The sequence below is a fragment of the Nelumbo lutea genome, chromosome 5 (assembly GCF_056320005.1).
Source record: "Nelumbo lutea isolate HS-2025 chromosome 5, American lotus-T2T, whole genome shotgun sequence".
Lineage (NCBI taxonomy): Eukaryota > Viridiplantae > Streptophyta > Magnoliopsida > Proteales > Nelumbonaceae > Nelumbo > Nelumbo lutea.
Window position 1 is genome coordinate 10116559 of NC_142688.1, and position 23103 is coordinate 10139661.

Below are 23103 nucleotides of genomic sequence, written 5' to 3' on the forward strand. Positions count from 1 at the left end.
ATAACGCATAGTAATATAAAGTGGTTGGGGGCTTGGGGTGGTAGATGCTAATTCGGATCTCCTACCCACATGATACAGTAGTTCAAACAAAACTGAAACAACTTTGGTTTAACTAACATGGTTTTAGTCTTTGAGTAAGGGGCAAAAAAATGCTTAGCATTGAAAGTACAACAAAACAAAGAAACAAAAAGGGGAAGGATACAGTGGGCTCTAGTTTGGTTTCGAAAAATAGAGAAGGGGAGAATAAGGGGTCGGAGGAGAGTGTGCATGAGAGGACTGCTACTTAGATGTTGAGCGAGATTTCGCTTAGGATGGATGCTATTTGGATGTTGGAGAAGAGGGAATGGTGGGGACAAGGTGAGAAATGTCAAGTAGATGCTAATAGGGGTTTAACTTGGGCAGGCCCCAACCCGAAATTTTATATGGGCTGGGATAGGGTACAAATGGATCGGATTTGAGGTCTGGTCTCATTTGGTTGAATTCGGATCGCCTCTGTTCGAATTTTCGTGTCGGATGATAGGATCCAGTCAGGAATCGAATCACCCCTATCCGGTCCAATAAGATCCGTTTTGTGATATATGTTATATATTTATTTGTATAAATATATGTAATACATATATATGCTATTTATTTTTTTATAAATATATTATTTATATTATATTTTTGTAAATTTGTTATATTCTTTATTTTTTATAAAAAATGTGTATATATGATAAAAATAATTAAAAAATACTCATATTTTTTGTTTTTCTTTATTTAAATTGGTATATTTTATTTTCTTTTAATACTTTATTAATTAAAAAAACAAATCAGGTTGAATCAGATCTAAAGATCCAACTTCTCGATCGGATTTGAATTCAGATCCTTGCCTATCAGATCCAATCGGATCCCCTAGGGTTGGGCTTGGATTTTCGGTCCTTAGGCAATGCTTAGGTACAATAAATCAAGCTTCTTTATTTTTTTGGTTGGACTCGAGCCTAACCCTTAGGTAGCTAAAACCCGGTCCGATCCCGGCCTAACTATATATATATATGTGTGTGTGTGTGAGTGTGTGTGTGTGTATACATTTGTATACATATTTACATAAATGCATACATACATATATACTTTTAGAGCAAGTTCATAGACCAAATTGAGCCACCCGAGTGAATCAATTACAATGTGGGCTAGCTCGGGTTGGGAAGATTGGGCTTGACCTTGGGCTTGGGTCTTAAGCCCAAATTTTAGGGTCAAAACTGAGGCCTGGGTTGACCATAACCCTGACTCAACCCACCCAACTTGCACTAAAGATAAAGTTTTGAGGGAGTGAGACAAGAAACGTTGGGAGTAACACCGAATAGGGGGGAATTGAAAAGAGGAGAGGTTGTTGAGATGATGCTTTTCTAAAAAAAACTATGATGATTTTTGTGGTTATGTGAAAATCATAAAGAACAATGTTACTAATTGGGCATGCCACACATTTCTTGTCAAGCCCAAGTTTTGAACATTTGTATGATTACGGGTTGGCAATTTTTCCCATAAAATCGAGGCCTTACCCTGCCCCAAATGGGCTGGGTTTTTCCTAATCTTAAACAAGGATAAGGCAGAGATAGGGAAAATATTTTTACCCCAACTTGAGGATGGGGTGGAAACTGGGAATAGGGCTTGCATATAATTCCCTATGATAAACTAGTAAAATATTCATAGGTTTAATATTAATTTTTGAAATACTTCTAAGTCCCCCCAAATTTTTAAAACAATAGGATCTGATAATTCCATTTTTATAATACCCCAAATTACCATAATTCAAATCTTAAAATACCCCAAATTCCAATAATTATATTTCTAAAATACCTCTAAATTAGATGTATTTTTAGGTGGTTATGTCAGGGTGGGAAAAATTCAGGAATTCCTCACCCTTGATGGAGAGTGGATGCCCCACCCCATTGCCATTCCTATGTATGATTAGAGCTCAACATCTTCTTCCTCAATCTACACATGCATCTACAACTTTTGTGTTTGGAAACACTCTTTTAGCTTTAAAGAAGAGTAATACCCCAAAATTCCCATAATCTAATGTTTAAAATACCCCTAAATTCCCATAATATAATTTATAATCCATTCCAAATATGATGTATTTTTAGGCGAGGAAAATTCAGAGATTCCTTCATAATTTGACACCACACATCTCTCCATGAGACTAGGAGCTGCCATGTATGAGATGTGTGATGTCCAGTTAGTAGGGTGTTGGAATGTGCTGATGGTAGAGTGGGTGTGTGTGAGAGAAAGAGAGAGAGTAGGAAATGCTTTTTTTTTTTTCTAAATGAAAAAACAAACGGTTATTAGCAGCCAAAAAAAAGTAAACCGAGTGTAAACTATAATGGAAGCTATAGGGAGGGTTTTAGTTAATACGATAGAATATAGGAGTGTCTAAATGACCCTTTTTGTTATTTAAAACTTATTTTCCATTACGCCACCGTTATGGTCATGGTTTTTAAAACCAACCCATGACTCAACCGGTCGGGGGTTTGGTTATCGGTTTGAATAGTTAATTGACCGGTTCAACGATTTATTGACTAAAATTAATGATTTTGGGAAAAAAATGAAACTGGTCAGGTGACTGATTCCCGGTTTTTTCGGTCCAACCATCCAGTCCGATCCGATTTTAAAAACCATGATTATGGCTGTGATCATTAAAAATTGTCTATTTAACCTTTTTTTTTTTACTAAGTAATTAAATATTTTCAATGATCAAATTAACCCTGTTTCCCTATTAAGTAGTTTAAAAGAGAAACAGGTATCCTTCTATCCTCCAACCCAAAAGTCAGGAGCCCATTGTCATTTGGATGAAGAGATAACTCCCAACTCTCATATGGAGGGTATCATAAACAAATTTCATCATCTCACAATTTTCATGGAGCGCAAACTTAAAGGGACGGGAAGTATGCTAAACTTACAAAATCCATTCATCTCCTAATGGTAACCAGCGGTGCTTCGGAACAGGAGGTTTTGAAAAGTATGGATAAATATAATAAAATTGGAAAAAAAAAAGTGAAAGTGAGTTTTAGATAATAATTTTAAATTAATTAATTAAAAAATAAAAAATCATAAAAATAAGTAGTGGATGAAGGCATTTTGGTCTAGATATAAAAAAAACCGACATAATTTACAAATCTGGGCCTCTGTGGAAGTAGTAGCATGGGCCGTACGACCATAGGTTTGGTCTAGAATCTCTAGATATAAAAAAACCAACATAATTTACAAATCTGGGCCTCTGTGGAAGTAGTAGCATGGGCCGAGTTGAAAAATGGTCGAGAGTACACGCGCACATACAAAAGAAAAAAGAAATGAAAAACTTGAAAACAATGAGTAAGCTATAGGATTAGAGAAACCCAGTGAAAGGACCGTTCTTTTTATTTTTTGTTTTGTTTTGAATATGACCGTTCCAATATGATTAAGTTTGGGTCCAAATTATTTATTTAATAGATTTATGCGGTAGGTGGAGATGCACATCTCATCCTTCCTTATCCACGGTATGGCCCAGGGCCTCTTCATATGTATATCTTCTCCGTATGAACGTTTATTTTGAATTTGACCTTTTAGCATGTTGTTTTGTTTGGTGAAGGAAAAAGTAGGGAAAGGAAAAGAAACCTTTATAAACCTTATATAAGATTTTCTATTTTTTCTTTCCTTTATCAAATGACATCTAAAATTGATATAAAAATTTGCAGTTTGAAATGTTTCAGTTATTAATTATTTCATTTTTATGGTAAAAAAACTGTATTTTCAACATGTATCATTTTTTTAAAGAAAAAAAAACTTATCGCACTTTTTCTGTCACTCTTTTCAATCCCACTTTTTCATAATTAACATGTTAAAAATGGGTTATACTATTTGAACATAAAAAAACCCAAAATAATCTATCATGCATTGCGTTTTTGTGACCTTGAAAATTGATACATATTGTTGCTGTCAAGGATGGGGCCGAGGGTAATAAGGTAATTTTGTTTCTTTGGCCAAGGCCGATGTATCCAACCTAAGAATAAGAGAGATAACGCTAGAGGCCCCGGGTGTTATCCTAAGGGCGGGGACTCCTACAGTCAAGTTAATCAAGCGTATAAAAGGATCGGACCAAACTTGAAACTTTGGTTCAGATGAGATCATTAGATAGCAAAAGAGCTAGAGAGCAGTAATGAACAAGATGGATTTACCTTATACTGGGCACCCCTTTTTATACTTGACTTTGCAATGAAGTAGTTAAGGGTTATTAGGAATGGACAGCCAGGATCTCGTTCAGTCAATGCCACGTGGTGCAATCCTGGGCCTGACCATATTCGCCTATATTGCATATCAATGTATCATACAAGTTGGTATGATACAAATTGATAATCTGATGTTTGAACCATGGTTTTCGGGCCTTACTAATCTGTTTAGAACCTTCCCACTACTTCCAATTTTCTCTTAATCTATATCGAACCAAATATATTTCATGTTAAAAATTTAGACTCCACTTTTTGTATTGAGACATACATTTACATTTACCGTGTTCAATGTTTGTAAGACTTACATTGGACACTGACTTGGAAAGCTTGTTCGGTCATGCGTTGAATACATGGTTTTTAAAATTGGACCAGACAAGGAACTGTTTTGGAATTTGGTTCTCAGGTCAAATGGTTTAATCGTTCGGACCAAATGAATGGCCCGCTTTGGCAGAAAAATAAAAAGAAAAGGTCAAAAACCGTTGTCTGAGTTGATATTTCGACTATTCAACACAGTGGTTCAGTGACTAAATGAATGTTTTTTGTCAAAAAGCAGTTTTAGGGTGAAACAAAACTAATCATGTGACTTGTTCCCTGTTTTTCCAATCCAACCATATGATCCAGCCCGATTTTGAAAATAGTGGTTGGATAGTTCAATTATTGGTTCAAACGATTCAACCGGCTGGTCCGATCCGACCAGCTGACCTGTAAAACACTCTTATTCCTCAGCCCTTTTTGGCAAGACAAGGAGAATATTTCATTAAAATTGAAATCCAAAGCACATCAATTGGTTATTTACAAATAGGACTCAATAGAAAACATTTTCTAAAAACATCATATCGGCCGGCATGTTTCAAATAATATACCCATGACTTGCTTGGACTATAAGATTGACATGGAGCCAAAAATAAAATGACAAGAGAACAATAATACCTTGCCGGAAACAAGATTCTTTCCGGAAAGAACCATCAGCTGATAGATTTGCTTAAAATGGGGATCCATATCAGTTGCAGTTCCATTGTTTCATTGCCCCTTAGGCTCAGTTTCGAAGGAATACAAATATAAATTTATAGTGTAAAAACTTATGTTTTATATTTATATATTTATATTTCCATTTAATAGGAATATAAATACAAATAGATAGAAAATAATACAAAATACAAGCTTATAAATTTGTACTCCTTCCTTATGAGTTATGAAATCTCCCTATTCCGCATGTGATCCATGCTAAAGACTTCGCAAATTGATGGAATGTTTGGCTGGAGGAATCATTTGGCGGATTTCCATTTTTAAAATTGTCACGTCAGTTGATTCATCAGTTTGTGTGAAAAGTGCTATTTTGTAAGATTAATTTTCTCAAAAATAATAGTACTGGTTGATTGGTTGCAGAATCTCACTGCCACCACGGTTCAGGAATGGGCTACCATTATGATTTGTGGTTATGTTAAAGGTGCAAGCTGGAAAGGATTGATTCTAGTAATCGATTTTTGGCTGATTTTCCAGAAACCGACATAATCGACCAACCAAACATATATATGGAAAATCATCATCAGTGCCAAACATTACCTATTTGATGCATTGGGGTTGGTCTATTAGTTTACACTAAAAATTCTAAACATACACAAATACATACACACGCACTAGCGATGCATGGACTTTGTTAAGTAAAAGTTAAACAATATAGATAGGAGTATATAATTATTTTATATTTTAACTTTTTAATAACCAATTCAATTGAACTCAAACTCGAGTTGGTTGATTTTCTACCATTTCCGATCGGTTTTGGTTTAGCAATTTTTCAACTCGACCAAGTTAGGTCAGTTTCGATTTGGCCATTAATAAGCTAACCAAAACTGAACTAACCCGACCATATATATATTAAATATAACTTTTTAATACAAAAAATGAAAAACTCACATATTTCTTAGTCTAAAATATTTTACATCATAAATTTTATTTTTTTATAATATCACTATAATTTGTTAAATTTAAATTTAATTTTTTGAACAAACAAACCAAACTGAAAATAGATCCAAACTGATACAACCTGAGTTGACAAGTTTTAAACTAATGGTCAATTGTATTGGGTGATAAACTCCCCACCTAACCAAGTTAATTTGGTTAGCGAAACAACTTGCAACTGATTTGAACCAATCCTTTAACACTTATAGTTTCAACTAAATTAATAGTCTAATGACTCTAATATCTAATAAATAACAATAATTTAACTTCCTATAATTATTGAAAATTTATAGCAAAAACACACAATTATTGAAAATATAATTATAATAAAAATACAATAAATACTGAAAATATATTAAATTAGTTAATAAATAGTATAATCTCAAGTAATAGTTTAATCTCTAATAAATATTAATCAATAAATTATAAAAAATGCATAATTACCATAAATAAATTTATAAAATAAATATGACAAATTAAATTTCAAAAGTTAAATAATAGTTGTTTAATATCCAATAAATGATTATTGAAAACATATTTATAAAAAATTAAATAAATAATTACTGAAAATAAAATAACTATTAATTTTAGTGTATATATATAGTGAATGTACACTATTATTGTAAAATTATTACTAACAAATACTATTTTTTGAAAGTTATTTTTTATAATTATTAATTTATATAAGTGAAGTTAGTTATTTGCAATACTATTTAGTTATTTAAATAATATTGTTATTTAAAAAATATTAAATATTAAATATATAATTAATTTAATATTCCATAAAATTATAATTAGTACTATTATAACATAATTCGTCATTAATTTTGTAAAATAATAAATTATTATTATTATGAAAATTATGAAATCTATTATAATTATTTTTCTACTTTTAAGAATTTTTTAAATTTATTACCTAATTTTGTTATTTAAACTATTTAAATTTTAGTCATGATATATTTCATTATTTAAATATTTAAATAATATGTAAAATATTTAAAAATTTCATTATTTGAATTTTATTTATTTTAATGTTATTATTTAATATTAAATGTTTTTTATATAATTATTTAGCTATTTTTATTGTTTTGTCATTTAAAATTTTTAGTTACTGAAATATTTAAATAATGTTTTATTTTTTAATGTTAAATTTTTAATATTTGAATAACATTTAAATTGGATAATTCATAAAATTATAATTTATATTGCTACTACATAATTTCATGATGAATTTTGTAAAAATATATAATTATTAATAACTATTATAATTAATTTTTGTATTTTGAATAAATATTTTAATGTTAGTATATAATTCTAAATTTTTTTAATTAAAACTTTCTTTAGATGTATGTAAATAAAAAGTGTGGGAGAGGATAAGTAAGAATTAGAGATAGTTTATGAGGGAATCTCTCTATTGAAATAAAGATAATTTAAGAGATAAATAGGAGTTAGAGATGATTTAGGAGAGAAATAAGAATTAGAGAGAATATAGGAGAAAGTGGAGGTATTTGGGCTATACATTAGAAAAGCAAATCCCTCTTTCTTTATGGCTGTTAGAAATAGTTAAGCCTGTGTTATTTCCTTATTAATTTAATGGGTAATTATGTAGAATTAAAAAATAAAAAATTCAAAAAAACATAAAATTAGGAAGAGGGTTTGGAGAAAGGAGAGGCATGGTGACATGGACTCTAATTCTTTGTTTGAGAAATGGTATAAAAGCCATTTTATTACAGTTTTAATGTCACCTTTAATGGTTACTAAAATGTCCATAATTGTGTATTTAATCCATATCTAATGGTAAGGTTGAAAATGTAACTTCAATTATTACATACCACCTCATTTAATCCCCTCTCATTAAATCTTATACTTAAATTATTAACTCCCATTTTTTCTTATTAAATTAGATCTGTGTCAATATTTTTAACAATATAAACCCATATATTTTAAAACTGACTCAACAACAAAACTATTTTTAATCCAAGTGGTGGCTAAGCAATTCAACTATCCGAATCAAATTGATCAACCTACGAAATCATAGTTAGGTAATAAAAAATTTAAAATATAAATAAATGTAGAAAAAATTAGATACATTTATTAATCAAATTAAAAATAAGTGTAATAAATAAGCATTATTTTTATTGGTAATGAAAATGAAATACATAATTTAGAACTGGTAAAAAAATGAAATTTTGGGTAAAACATGTTAACCTTTAATGACATAAATAAATAATAAAAGTTAATAAAATATAAAAATACATAAATGAAAGAATACATCAATTTTGAAAAAAAAAACACGTTTAGGCACATGTATAATATCATATATTCATTATATTAAACAAAAAGTAAGTGTGACATATTAGAATTATTTAAGCAAGGTTTAGCTGAACGCTTTAGTTGTTCAGCGGGTTGCAGAACCAATGATAAGGTTTCTCGCCAGTATTAAATACATGAGGCCTGCATCTTTTATGGTGAGGCCCATTAATTCATTATTGGCATGGAACCTCGTTATTGGTCCCACAACCCGCTGAACAGCTAAAGCGTTCAACCAAGGTTCAAAATATCGATACGCCCGATATGCCGATATGGGTGTATAAAGCGAATCAATACTCCTTTTGGTTGTTTTTTTTGCCAACTAGTTAAGGGGAACCAATTTAGGTCTTCATCACACCCTGAACCAGTTAGACCACCGATACACCCATTGTAGGAGCGTATCGGTGGGGTGCCGAAATGATACATATCGGTCGATACGCGCCGATACGTGTCGATACTTTGAACCTTGCGTTCAGCTAATTTGAATTTGAATTATTTTTACACACAAGAAATACTAAAAAATTATAGAAAAAATTGAACACATCTATAATTCTATATTTACACTACTATTAAAAATATGAATAAGATTGTGGAAATTTCTTTTGACTAAAATACTCATTTTTGAATTTAATCCCTATTTAATTATGAGGTTTAAATTATAAATTAAACTACTACTTTTCACCCCATTAAATTCTCTCTATTTAAATCTTACATCTTTTTGATAAATAAAAAAAAGATACACAGAAAAGATTAAATATTACAAAAAGAATAATCTAGCCAAGCAAGTAGGCCTATCAATGATGCTTGAAACTTTACAACTTTATTCGATTATCACATATTTAGATGAGGTGCTTATTGTAACTAGATTTGGATTTTCAATCCGCATCTGATTAATAATAAAAAACAAACAATAAATAACAAATAAAAAAAATAAAAAAATACATAAAGTTCATAGGAAATTGTGGATACATTATTATTATCATTATCATCATCTAGAATTACCATGTGCATATATATATAAATAATTAGGTTGGACATGGATTGGAATAAGTTTAGGCTTGAGCTTAGGGCGGGTTTAGGTTACCTAAGGGCTAAGCCTGAGTTCAACCCAAAAAATTAAAAATCTCAAACATTTGGACTCAGGAATAAAAATCCAAATCCAACCCATATAAAATTTCAGAGTGGGTTGATCCAGAATTGGATTGGGCCAAATCAAGTTGCACCCCTAGGTTCTATAGCCTGAAGCACACAAAATTTAATTTTGAATCGGTGCCAAATTGTATCATTAACATTACTTTTACTAACCACAGTTTTTATTTGTACAAATCAATAATACCCAAAATTCCTCAAAATCACTTGTCTTTAATGTTGAGTTTGGTTTGAAGGAAAAAAGTAAGGAAAGGAAGGAAAATGTAGGGAAACCTTTACAAGCCTTTTGTAGGTTCCCCTTCCTTTCCCTACTTTTTCCCTTCAAACCAAACATAGCCTAAAGGAAATGAATTTGATAAATTGATTCCTCCAAAGTCCAAACAACGACCTACTATTTTGTTTGCAAATGTACCATTTACTAAGGGTGTCAATGGACCAGTTTTGGATTGGACCTCGTCCAGTCCAAAATCAATTTGGACAAATTGGATGAACCAACAAGACATATTGGATTGAACCAATCCAATCCAAAATATTTATTAGATTGGATTGGACCTGATCTGTCTGCAACAAATGTATATTGGATTGGTGGATCAAGCCAATATCTGGTCCATTGATATAAGATAAGAATATATGTGTCAATGGACCGGGTTTGGGTTGAAACCAATCTAAATCAAAATGAATTTGAACAGATTGGATGGTCCAAACATTGAATTGGATTGGTCCAAATTGGTCCAAAACATTCATTGGATTGGACCAAATCTAGTCCAATTGACACCCCAAGTCATTTACCATGCTGATTACGATAAAATCCATCACCAAATGACAAATTGAGAGGCAAGTAGAGGTGTCCACGTTTCGGTTAACCGAACCATGGGCAGTTTTTGTAAACTGAACCCATACCACTGGTTAATCGGTTCGTTGGTTTCAATTTTTGACTGATTCCGTTATTCGGTTTTTTATATTTATAACATATATTATATAAATATATGTATAATATAATATTATAAATAATAAATGATATATAATATATTATAAATATTATAAAAATATATAATATATTTATAAATAGATTATTACAAATATAATATATGTATATATTTATATATAATATATAAAAATATATAAAATATACAAGTAAATATATATACCAGTCGATTTAATTAACCACCGTTTTTTGTAGGTTAACCAAAAATCAAATCGATCCTTTGGTTTTTCAAAAATACCAAACCCAAACCAAATTGATCAATTCGATTAACCACATTTTTTGATTTAATTTTCTTAGTTTGATTCGATTTTTCGATTTTTGATGAACACCCCTAAGGGCCCCTAGCGACTTGTAATGCTTCATGATGTTGATGAATTAGGAGTGTAATATCCCCGAATTATGCATTATTCTGTCAAAAACACGTTTGGAGCAGACCATATATTGATTTAGGTGTTTTAAAGTACTTTATTTTTATAATTGAAAAGGGCCTGTTCCAAGAAAGACGTGACATATCAGAAAAAGAAGTATCATGCTTTCGTTTTTGTTTTGCCCTTTGTTTTCAATGTGCCTGTGCCACACTCAATGTCTCAAGTCTCAAAGTCTCACACGATGATTCAAGAGACGTCAAAAATGTTGATTCAAGAATCGGCATCCTGTCCGAAATTCTAGGCCTGTTGTCGTTGCTTAGAATCAACATTATCATTTTTATCAAGCACCACAGCCTAAGTGTTTATGTAGCAATAAGCTACATCGATGACTGACATGATGTTCTAAAGGCCAAAGGGTCACACGATCTTATCAGTTAAAGTACAAGAATACCTTTACGTTGTTGTGATTTGTGAAGCTAAATGGTGAGTGTAGTAGTAGTTAAGCTAAGCTTTGACCATTAACTACGTAGCTATAATGATGCTGTAGTATGGATTAAATTAAATTAGAAATTCCCACGGAGGGTGCGACCATTCCCGGAAAACTGAAACATATCGCGTTCGTTTGACTACAATTAAATGGATCTCGGACGGAGTGGAGGGGCCATTAGATTGTCATCCCGAATCGCTGAAGATTGAAGAATGAAGAGCACCCGATGGTCGGTCCAGACTCCAGACACCCCCCTCTCTCTCTCTATATATATATAAATCTCACCTACTGTCCTATCTGGCCGCCCGCCACTGCCATTGATTGACTTAAAGCTCTCCTGCTTAGAATAAGAGAGGGGAGGGGGTGTGACAGTTCATAGAATACAGATTGGTTGGGAGTTGGGAGTAGGAAGAAATCCGCGGTAGAAATGAGAGAACACCGGCCAGCCACAGGCCAAAGGCAAAAGGTGCACCGAGACGAGACTTGTCTCCTGGTGGTGCTGAAGACGCGCCCTTCTTAGTTGACGGGGCAATTGCCCACCCACACACACACCTTCCTCTCTCATCATCATCAATGAAGGGGCCCACTTTAATTTTCATTTTCTTTTCTTTTATTCATTTTAAAATAAAAAAAATCAAAATTAAATTCAACTTCAAGTCCGTCTGTGCGACAGACCAAGATAGCAAAGAAGGAAAGGAGGAGGAGCCCCTGCTCTGCGCAGCGAATAGGAATTATAGGATAACAAGGGTGAGGGTGCGGACGCAGAAAAACGTTTCTACTACGATCGCTGTGGATGGGCCAGTCGTCTTCGACTGCCGGAATCCCATCGGCGTCAGACCGCCGCGATACCAACTACAGCCATCGCACCAAGAATAGATCCACGCCTGTTATCTCGCCGATGCAAGTCGAGCTGAATCCCGAGATTCCGAGGAATGTCGCAGGAACTTGTGATTACATTTCTGATCTGCCCGATGAATGCTTGGCCTGCATTTTCCAGTCCCTTGGCTCCGGCGACCGTAAAAGCTGTTCTCTAGTCTGTCGGCGATGGTTTCGAGTCGAAGGACAGAGCCGACACCGTCTATCGCTCAAGGCGGAATCCGATCTACAACCTCTGATTCCCTCTATTTTTTCTCGGTTTGATGCTGTAACCAAACTGGCATTGAAATGCGACCGACGATCCGTCAGCATCGGCGACGAGGCTCTTGTCCAAATCTCTTTGCGTTGCCGAAACCTTACACGACTCAAACTTCGCGCTTGCCGTGAGTTGACCGACGCAGGCATGGAGGCATTCGCTAAGAACTGCAAGGGTTTGAAGAAGCTTTCCTGTGGCTCCTGCATGTTTGGTTCTAAGGGCATGAATGCCATCCTAGATCACTGTTCTGCTCTCGAAGAGTTGTCGGTGAAGCGCCTCCGTGGCATCACGGATGGGACCGCTGCCAAGCCTATCGGGCCGGGTGCCGCGGCCTCGTCCCTCAGAACTATATGCCTCAAAGAGCTTTACAATGGCCAGTGCTTTGGACCGCTTATCGTCTGTGCCAAGAATCTTAGGACCCTAAAACTATTTCGTTGTTCCGGGGATTGGGATAAGCTTCTGGAAGCCATTGCAAATCGAGTTACTGCTTTGGTAGAAGTCCATCTCGAGAAGCTCCAGGTTAGCGACCTTGGCCTCGCCGCTATCTCAAATTGTTTGGATCTGGAAATCTTGCACCTTGTTAAGATTCCAGAGTGTACAAATGCGGGCCTTGTGTCTATCGCTGATCGCTGCAAGCTCCTGCGGAAGCTTCACATCGACGGATGGAAGACAAATAGGATAGGCGACGAGGGTCTTATTGCCATTGCTAAACGCTGCCCTAACCTTCAGGAATTGGTTCTAATAGGTGTCAATCCCACTTCTTTGAGTTTGGGGCTGCTTGCAGCCAATTGCCAGAATCTAGAGCGATTAGCTTTGTGTGGGAGTGAAACGATTGGTGATGCGGAGATATCGTGTATTGCTGCCAAATGCATCGCACTGAAGAAGCTTTGTATCAAGAGCTGCCCTGTCTCGGACCATGGTATGGAAGCACTTGCTAACGGTTGTCCTAATCTGGTCAAAGTGAAGGTCAAGAAGTGCCGGGCAGTAACCTCTGAGGGTGCGGAATGGTTGAGAGCATGCAGGGGGTCATTGGCTGTCAACTTGGACACTGGTGATGTTGAACATCAGGACGCCAGTGCTAGTGATGGTGGAGCCCAGGAAAATGGTACCGAGTTTCCTCCAGTGGTCGGCCAAGTCAATGCTGCTGATATTCCATCGAGCAGTCATGGTCGATCAACAATGTTCAAGTCGAGGTTAGGCATTTTTGCTGGGAGGAGTTTCGTAGCCTGCACCTTCAGGCGATGGTCAAACAATAGTAGTAATTCCCGCAACAATTAGTGGGAAATTGCAGAGAAGGTTGAAGGAGGAAAAAAAGCACCTGATGCGTTAACATTATTTTGTGTTGTATTATTTGTTGATGTTCTCCTTGTTTCTAGTATCGTGTGTTGTCCTTCAAAATTGAAACCCTGCTGTTGGAAATGGCAACTGCAAGAAATTTTCAGTTTTCTCTTGCTTGATTATATCTTGTATTCATGTGTTTCTGTGCTTCTTTTTTAGACAGCTTCTACAGAAGTTCTCATTCTTATGTATTTCCTTTTCTTGATGCACCTCTTTTGTCTTTATCTGCAAGAAAACATGGTTTACTCAACTGCTTGTGGGGCATATGAATAACAGCTTTAGCAGGATGGCTACAACATTTAGATTATATCTGTGCTCTATTCATTGATGATTATGTATACTGGTCGAAATATCCATAGCAGGTCTTATGCATACAAGGTAATGCGTTTGAATATGATCCTTATGATGCTAATTGCTGACACGAGCTTATTGTATATTCTCCACTGGGTCAGAGATTTGAATGTTTGTTGTATATTCTTAACTGTTTGTTGGACTTGGTTAAGTTACACAGCAACATGATATTGGAACCTAACTTGCTTTATATTTTTGTAAAGTGAGATGATGCAATTAAGAGTCTCGTATTTTTGCTTTATTCTTTTTGGGTACATGTGCATGTTGGGGGAAGGTTAGGATCATAGGCTATCCCTTGGTTGATGTTATCAGGGAGGGGTCTTTTTGTATTCTAACCATTTTATATTCCCATTCTTTTTTCCCCTCATTGAAATCTCTGGTCTCTTGCTGATAAAGTAAAAAGAGGTTCATTGTTCTGTTAATGTATGGTATTTTAAATGTGGTAAACTGCACTTGTAGTTTGAAATAGCTCAATGTTTTTCTCCGTGTAAACCTCTTTCCATGTTAGAAGATTTGGCTTAAAAAATTTGATAATGCTATAGGGAAATGTCATTGAGTTGGGCACAGTACTGAAAATGACAGAAAGCCCCTCTTGTAGCTGGCTTGAAAGCATGGTGTGAAAAAAAAAATCACATCATATTCATTCAAATGAATTGAATTTATAATACTAATTAAAACTTCTACTGCATAGTATGATGAAAGACATACAATATCTTATTTACCATGTCCTTCCATTATATTATTTGTTTTATGGTTTCTCTTATTTTTATTGTTGTATTACTTCAGTAATGTTTGTAACTCAAAATATGCACATGAAATTAACCATATTTACTGATTCATCATCATTTGCCTTATTTAGGTTTGATAGTGTTGTTTCGTGTTGCATGTCATCTACCACTGTCAAACTTAGCATATTCTATAATCGTTTGGAATCGTTGTCAAAGAAGATTATCTTGTAACATGAGTCCTGCCTAAGGTTTGGATTGACTTTTGTCCATGCAAAGTCATACTTGGGGACATAATTAGGGGCCACTCTTTCTATCCCCTGTTCTATGTTTTTTTTTTTTTTGTCTTGATTATGAATCCTATACATCTGACCATGTTATGCACATTGTATATGGTACATCCCTTTGCATATACTTGCTCAGTTGCTCTGTACCTAGCACATGCACATGCACATGCACATGCACGTAAATAGTTTTACACATAGAAACATGCATGTGAGCAATTGCAGTGAAATGGTAATTAAGGGTACTGGCAGTTGTCATGGGGTTCTTGCATTATAAAACTACAGTGCATACTGAAAGCTCTTCTGTTTATATCAGTGGGGGATTTGATTTCAAGCCCTAGCAACTGGAATCAATCACCAGGATTTTCTTAATTCTCATCTCATCCCAGTAACTCAATCAATTCTCTCAACTATGTTACTTCTATACAGTAGTATTGCATGGACACAGTGACAGGAATTGAAATCTGACACATGTCTAGGAGTTGATTTGGCAAGATAGAAAACATGGACTTGCAGGCATATCTGTAAAAAGGTAAATACTAATGAAATTGTCCATATATTTTGAATTCTAACATAATGTATCAATAGAAGAAGGTTTTAAAGTTCCATATCTGTTACTCAGGTGTATGGGAAAAATAACATTCATCATTTACATTAGCTGTTCCCTGGTATGAAATGATTAAGGCTCAGTTTGGAAAGAGTACAAATACAAATATGTACAGTGCAAGTACATACAAAATACAATATTTTGCACACTACAAATTTGTATTTGTACTCCTTCTAAACTAAGCCTAAGGAGAGAAAGGAAAATGTTATGTACAAGCATTCCTTGAGAATCCATGAAGCATTGGTATATGGCATGTGTTTGAATTGCATATTTCAAATGGGTTATACCTCTTTGTTGGATGATTGAATACTTGAATAGATGGTGGGAATATCCGTACAATGACCTTCCTACTTATAAACAAGGGTATGAGAAAATGAAGCACAAATTCTTAGGTGTTTTGCATGGTTCTGGAAACCTTGTTAAGCAGATATATGGGGATAGTATTGAATTTAGACTCTTAATCTGTCATTCCTTGGTAGTGGTGCAAAAAGGGATCACCTGTATGAGAAAATGAGAATGCATTTTCAATTCTATGTTATATATCATATTACATACAAGCCCTTCTCACTTCCACAAGTTTAAATCATTTGATCCCAAGTTTGTAGATCTACCTTTTCTGTATTCTCAATGGTATCGTTTGAATTCTGTTAATGTATTACATTACTTTAAGTCAGCCCTTTATTTGCTATAGCTTGTCATATAAACTGATTAGGTTTTGATATTTATATAATTAGAACTGTGATCATGCATTTTTGTTGACAGTTAACTGTTTGTTAATTTCTAAAAAATACACATTGTAATAAGCTTTAACAGAAGATAAGGTCCTATTTAGACTGGAATTGGGCTTGGGTGATGATAAGATGATTATGAAGATGGTGGTAGTGATGATGGTGATGATACTTGATTTAGCCTTTCCTCAAAAACAAGTCTGAGGACTTCCTTTGGTTCTGCTCCTCCAACTTGTGATTGCTGATATTCGTTTCTTCTTGAGGTTTATTTCCTTCTGATTCAAATGTTTGTAGGGAAGTTGTGGTAATTACTCTTTATCCTTTTTTTTTCTCCTTTCAACTTCTTAGATAATTTCTTTATGATTATCAAATTCAGGAAATTGTGGTCATTACTCTGTATCCTTTTTCCCCCCATTAGTACTGCATTTGTTGGTTGTATGTTTTTCCTTGGAGGTTTTACTACTTAAAGTAATGATTATGTGGACGGTTGAAGATGTTGGCCACTTGACTTACAACCAAATCTATCTTTGCATTGAAGGACAAATTGCTTTAGGATGTTGATGTCAGATGACTTGGTTGCTCCATTAGTTTTTCCATAGTTCAATTAGCACCTTAGGGTCCTGTTCATTATGTAGATGAAATTGTTTTTCTGCTGCTTGATTTGGCTGTTTTGGCTTTTACTACCCAATGCATCTTTTATTTACTTACCTACCTTTTTTTTTTTTTTTTCTGGAAAATACAGTAAATCAAGCAGCATGAGCCTAGGAGCTACGTAATAATTTTTCTAGTATTGTTGGATTCTTTATTCTTCTCATTTGACTTTAACTAACCTGGAATTTTTATCCACATAGACTGGTTTTGGCAATTAGATTGTGGGAAGAAGTGTGAAGTACTCTGGTGGTTCCATGGACTCCCAGGATGTCATCCTAAAATGGCATGAAGAGGAAAAAAGAATCTATCAGAGTATATAATTTATTAATTGTTTATAATTCCATGTCTATTTGTATTTTGTTTTGGCAATTAGATTGCCGAGCAGATGAGTCTTAGACTCTTAGGTGCTCAGATCTCTGCAAAGCTGAAAATTGCTCCCCAATGTCTATTTGTTTGCTTATATGATACTTTTACTTGGTACAGAGGAAGAAAACATAGTTTTAATGACTGGGGGGCTTGGGATCCTACTACAAGTGCTAGAGTCGGTGAATGTTCTACATATATGTATGGCTTTCATTACTGGATGCTGATATTAGTATTGGACTAGAGAGCTGAAATGAAGTGTTAGATGGGAGGGGGAGGCTACAGGGTGTGGTATGTCGCTTCTTTGCTTGGATAGGTGTATCATTCATTCTAGGAAGAACGTACCTAGTGTACTGTCTTGGTGGGGACACTAATTTATATATTCTTCTGTGAGGGAAGACAAAAGCTGACAATGCTGGTCACCATTTATTGTATTGGGTGTGTTCTTCTGTAGGTGACATGTTTGGCGTGCAAGACACAAACGCCCCTTGTGGATGTTGTGGACTTGTGGTGGTGGTTCCAACTTCCAAGATCCGTGCAGCTTTTTGAACTGCTCACTTGTTTCAGGTCCAAGCAAGCGGTAGGTGTTGTTCCATCTGGTTTGCTCTACAAGTCTGAGATTCTTGGAGCCCATTCGGTCAGGACTCAAAAGAGTAAACCAAAGCAAAGCTATAGCCATGGCCGCCACACGGTGTACATCAAGACAATCACGTATGCAAATTGGCGTGTTAGCTGTCTGTTGAAAGACTGGGCATATATCATCACGAAGTTTCAATGTTCACATGATGTGCTTTGTGTATCCATCCATGCTTTTCAGATTCAGCAAATGGTAATGATTTTCACGACTCACAAGCAAATGCAAATAAAAATAAAGGAGATTCCAAAGGTCAAAAAGTGTGGTTCTTCACTTGAGAGCCCTGATCCTGCACTGCATTGCTTTAATAAAGAAAAGTAAAAAAAAGAGAACTTTTACAGCATGAACAATTATGTTTATAATTAGGGTTCCTCTCTCCGGTTTGCCGCTGATGGATTTAACAGGTTGTGAATCCCTGGCCCCACCATCCCCGTTTTGATGAGAATGTGAGTATATATACATATTATACTTAAACGGACTTTCTTAATAACAAGTGGGCCAAAAGAACAGAGTGTGGATCTACTTGAACCACAAATTGAACACCCCTTTAGGGTGGATCCATGTTTAAATCAAATCGAATTGGATAGGATAAAGTGTGGATCTATATTTAATCTAATTATAAACAAATCTAATTTAGGTCACCCCTAGTGGTATTAAAATCAAATTCAGACAATGAGATGCCAATACCATTTGCAGCCCTAACAATAACCACAGCAAATCTCAATCAATCAAATGGAGCGGTAAATGGAAACTTGGAATGTGTTATTCCCCTTCATTTCGCTCTTTCGCTCACATGGATAGAAGCAATTCATCATTCACCATTTAACTAGTCATTTAGGCTCCGTTTGGGATGGGGATAAGAAAAAGGGAATATTCTAAAAATATTCTTTTTTCTCTCATTTGTTTTGAGGGAAATAGAGGGATGGGATGAGAAAAATGTGGGATGTCAGATCCCAAAATTGTGGATTTGGGGTCACATTAAAACCGTGCGACCCCGGTAGAAAAATTTGAAAAACCACTGTTACCATCGACAACAAACAGAGGAGGGAGAGAACCAGTGCCTTCTCCATTACCATCGGCGATTTGCTACCTCCCCTTTCCTGTTCGAACCCAGAAGCAGAGTAGCGGCGGCGGCACCCCCTCTCAGCCACTCCCTTCCTCCCTCTCTCCCCTCTTCTTCTCTTTTTTCTTCTTCTGTCTCTTGTTTTTCACAAAAAAAAAGTGCTATTCATCATCTTCTCAACAACGAACAAAGGAAATACCAACGGCGGTGACCAGGATCATTTACCCTCTAGTACCTCTCTGTTCATCATCTTTGCTTTCCGCCGGCGAACTATTGTCTCCGACGACACTTTTTGCTTTCCAATGGTTGATCAGCGGCACTGTTCATCATCTTTGCTTTCTGCTGGCAAACTACTGTTCGTCTTCCTCTTGGTGAAATAGAGCACTCCACAACGACTATACTCCATCATTCCTACCGTCTCCAGCAACCGTTTCATTGGTTTTGACTAGTTTCTCCGATCATCCATTGTTTTTGATTCCCTCATTTTCCCTCTCTTTGATCGCCGTTGCAGTCATGGAGTTCTCTTCACCTTATATGAATCCAACGAAAAAGTAGCTCGTTATAATGCTTTTCCCATTATTTTCCCATATATAAAACCAAACAATAAAAGTGTACATCTTTACACTTTCCCATCCCACCCAAATCTTCCCACAAACCAAACAGAGCCTTATTTATCATATATTAACAATAATATAATATGTTAAAGGATAAATATAATATATTTAAAATAATATATAGTATGTGAAAAATACATATAATATGTTAAAAAGTATATATAATTTAATAATTATTTTTTCTACAATATAGGTATGGCCCAAGATACACAAAATCACATGGCAGCATCAGCCTTCTTCCTGAACCATGTCTTTGTGTTTAAAAGCTATCTTCCTAAAAAATGAGGATTTTGCTAGTTTTAGAAATGGGTAGAATCTCCTACCCACAAGATGTTCCTAACACAGAAGTGGTGTTTTGTGGGTAGGGATGCGAGAATAGTCTGTTGGTAGCAGATCTGGACTAATCTAGAGGACTATCTAAAACTAGCAAGGTACTAACCAGTTGGTTGGTAAGGTATCCTGTTAGTCATAGTGGAGATTTGGGATTTAATCCCACCTACATTTGGGTTTTGTTTTTTTTTGATATCTTTTGAAGGGGGGTAGGGGTAGCCCCAACCCAGGTGCAGCCGGGACTTCGCTACAACCAATAGGCAAGGGGTTTGGGTTGGGAGATGGGCTACCCCTGTTGTGTAACACTTATTTAAAAAAAAGAAAGAAAATATCCTTTATAATATTGGTTGCATTTATGAAACAACAAGGTTTTTGAATTGCTGCTGACTTAGACGGTTGGACCATTCGTCTCAAGAACCATCCAGGTAATCGGTTCCGTTTTCCCCCAAACCCGGTTTTGGTAAAAAACCATTGAAAAAGTCAACAACCTGTTGACCCGAGTGGTCAAACCATTGACCAATTCAATGATTTTGGTCTTTTTTTTTTTAATTTTAATTATTTTTTTGATTTATTTGTCAGAACGGGCCATCCATTTGAACCAAACAATTGGACCGTCGATCCAAAAACCGGTGGCCAGAACGGTTCCATTTCTGAGTCGTGTTTTAAAGCGTTGTGAAACAGAACATACATACATGTAACCATTAACTGAACACTTCCTAAATCGTTGTAGCCATATAAGGTTCAAAGTTTCATACAAATAATTTTAAAATCATTTTATTATTGAAACACAATATCAGTCATTTTTAGTTTAATTTATTTATAGTATTCAATATCCAAATGCAATTCATTCAAATTCAAACACAAATGAATAGAATTGGGATCATACTAACAAGGACTCGTGCCATGCATGGGCTTTGTTAAGTGAAAGCTAAACAATAAAAGCACATAAGAGTACACAATTGTTTTATATTTTAACATTTTAAACAATTAATAATTAGTTATATTTTCTATACTACTTTTAATAGTTTTTTTACAATACAAAAACAACAATAATTAATTTAAGTTAGGTTGTTCATCAAATCAGTGAAATCGACCAACATGACCCAATTCAACTTGAGTTGGTCGGTTTTCTAGTATTTTTGGTGGGTTTCGGTTCAGCAATTTCCCAACCTAACCAGGTCGGGTCAATTTCGGTTTGGCCATTTGTAAATTGACAAAAACCAAACTGACTCGACCATATATATATATATATATATTAAATATAATTTTTAATATGGAAAAGTAAGAAAATTCTCATATTCCTTAGTCTAAAATATTTTATATTGTAAATATAATTTTTAATTTATTTTTTTAATAATACCACTATAATTTTTAAATTTATTTATTTTTTTAAGTTTAAACCTTTTGAACCAACCAACCAAACCGAAAATTGATCCAAACCAATATAACCCGAGTTGGCTGATTTTCACTAATGATTGGTTTCGGGTGATCAACTCCCTAACTCGGCTAGGTCAATTTAGTTGGCCAAACAACCTACAACTGAACCGAACAAACCCGTGAACACTCTTAATTTTAGCTAAACTAATAATTTAATCTCTAATAAATAACAATAGTTTAATTTCCAATAATTATTGAAAATTTTTATTAAATAACAAAACAAAAATAGATTTATACATAATTATTGAAAATATATTTATCACAAAAAATACAATAAATAATTACTAAAAAACAACAAATATAAATTTTAGTATATATAAGTATATACTAAATATAGTTTAAGATTTTAAAATTATTATTAATAAATATGATTTTTCTAAAAGTTATTTTCTAGAATTATTAATTGATATAAGTGAAATAGTGTTTTTAATATTAGTACATTAATAATTGTAATTATTATTATATATTTTTAATATCTATTAAAACATTTTTTTTGAAAGTTATTATCTATTTTTGTTATTTGAAAGCTTCAATTTCTCTGAATTATTTAATCTATTTTTATTATTTCAATAATATTTAAAAATTTTAAATTATTTATATTTTATATTCTTATTATCAAATATTATTAAATCTATTATAATTATTTTTGCATTTTTGAGAAAAAATTACACAATTTCTTTATTTAATCTATTTTATTTGTTTTTAAATAATATTTAAAATATGATTTAGTTATTAATTTTTTGATACTTAAAATATTTAAAATTAGTTATTTACAATATTATTTATCTGTTTAAATAATATCATTGTTTAGTTATTTTAGTATTACTTATTTATTGAATTTCATAGTCTATAAAATTATAAGTTTTATTATTATTACATAATTTCGTTATTAATTTTGTAAAACATAAAATTATTATTGATTAAAATATTTTGAAATCTATTATATTGATTTCTAATTTTAATAAAATTTATAAGTTTATTACATATTTTTGTTATTTTAACTATTGAAAATTTAGTTATTTAAAATATTTAAAATTTTATTTATTTTAAAGTTATTACATAATATTAAATATTTTATTGTATAATATTTGGCTATTTTAATACTTTGTTATTTATAATATCTAGTTATTGAAAATTTTAAACAATATTTTTTAATTTTAATTTTTTATTATTTGAATAACATTTAAATTGAATAATTCATAGAATTATAATTTGTTTGGTTAGTACATAAATTCATTATGAATTTCATAAAAGTATAAAATTGTTAATAATATGAATATTATTAAATCTATGATAATATTTTTTATGTTTTTAATAAATATTTTAAGGTTATTACATAATTTCATT

At 33.6% G+C, this 23103-nt stretch overlaps 1 pseudogene across 1 annotated transcript; it reads left to right on the forward strand.

Annotated features, from left to right (window-relative positions):
- The first annotated feature begins 11874 nt into the window (after positions 1-11874).
- Positions 11875-14091, forward strand: LOC148850262 (F-box protein At1g47056 pseudogene; annotated as a pseudogene). The gene has a single exon (XR_016099511.1). The product of XR_016099511.1 is annotated as an F-box protein At1g47056 pseudogene (transcript).
- The last annotated feature ends 9012 nt before the right edge of the window (positions 14092-23103 follow it).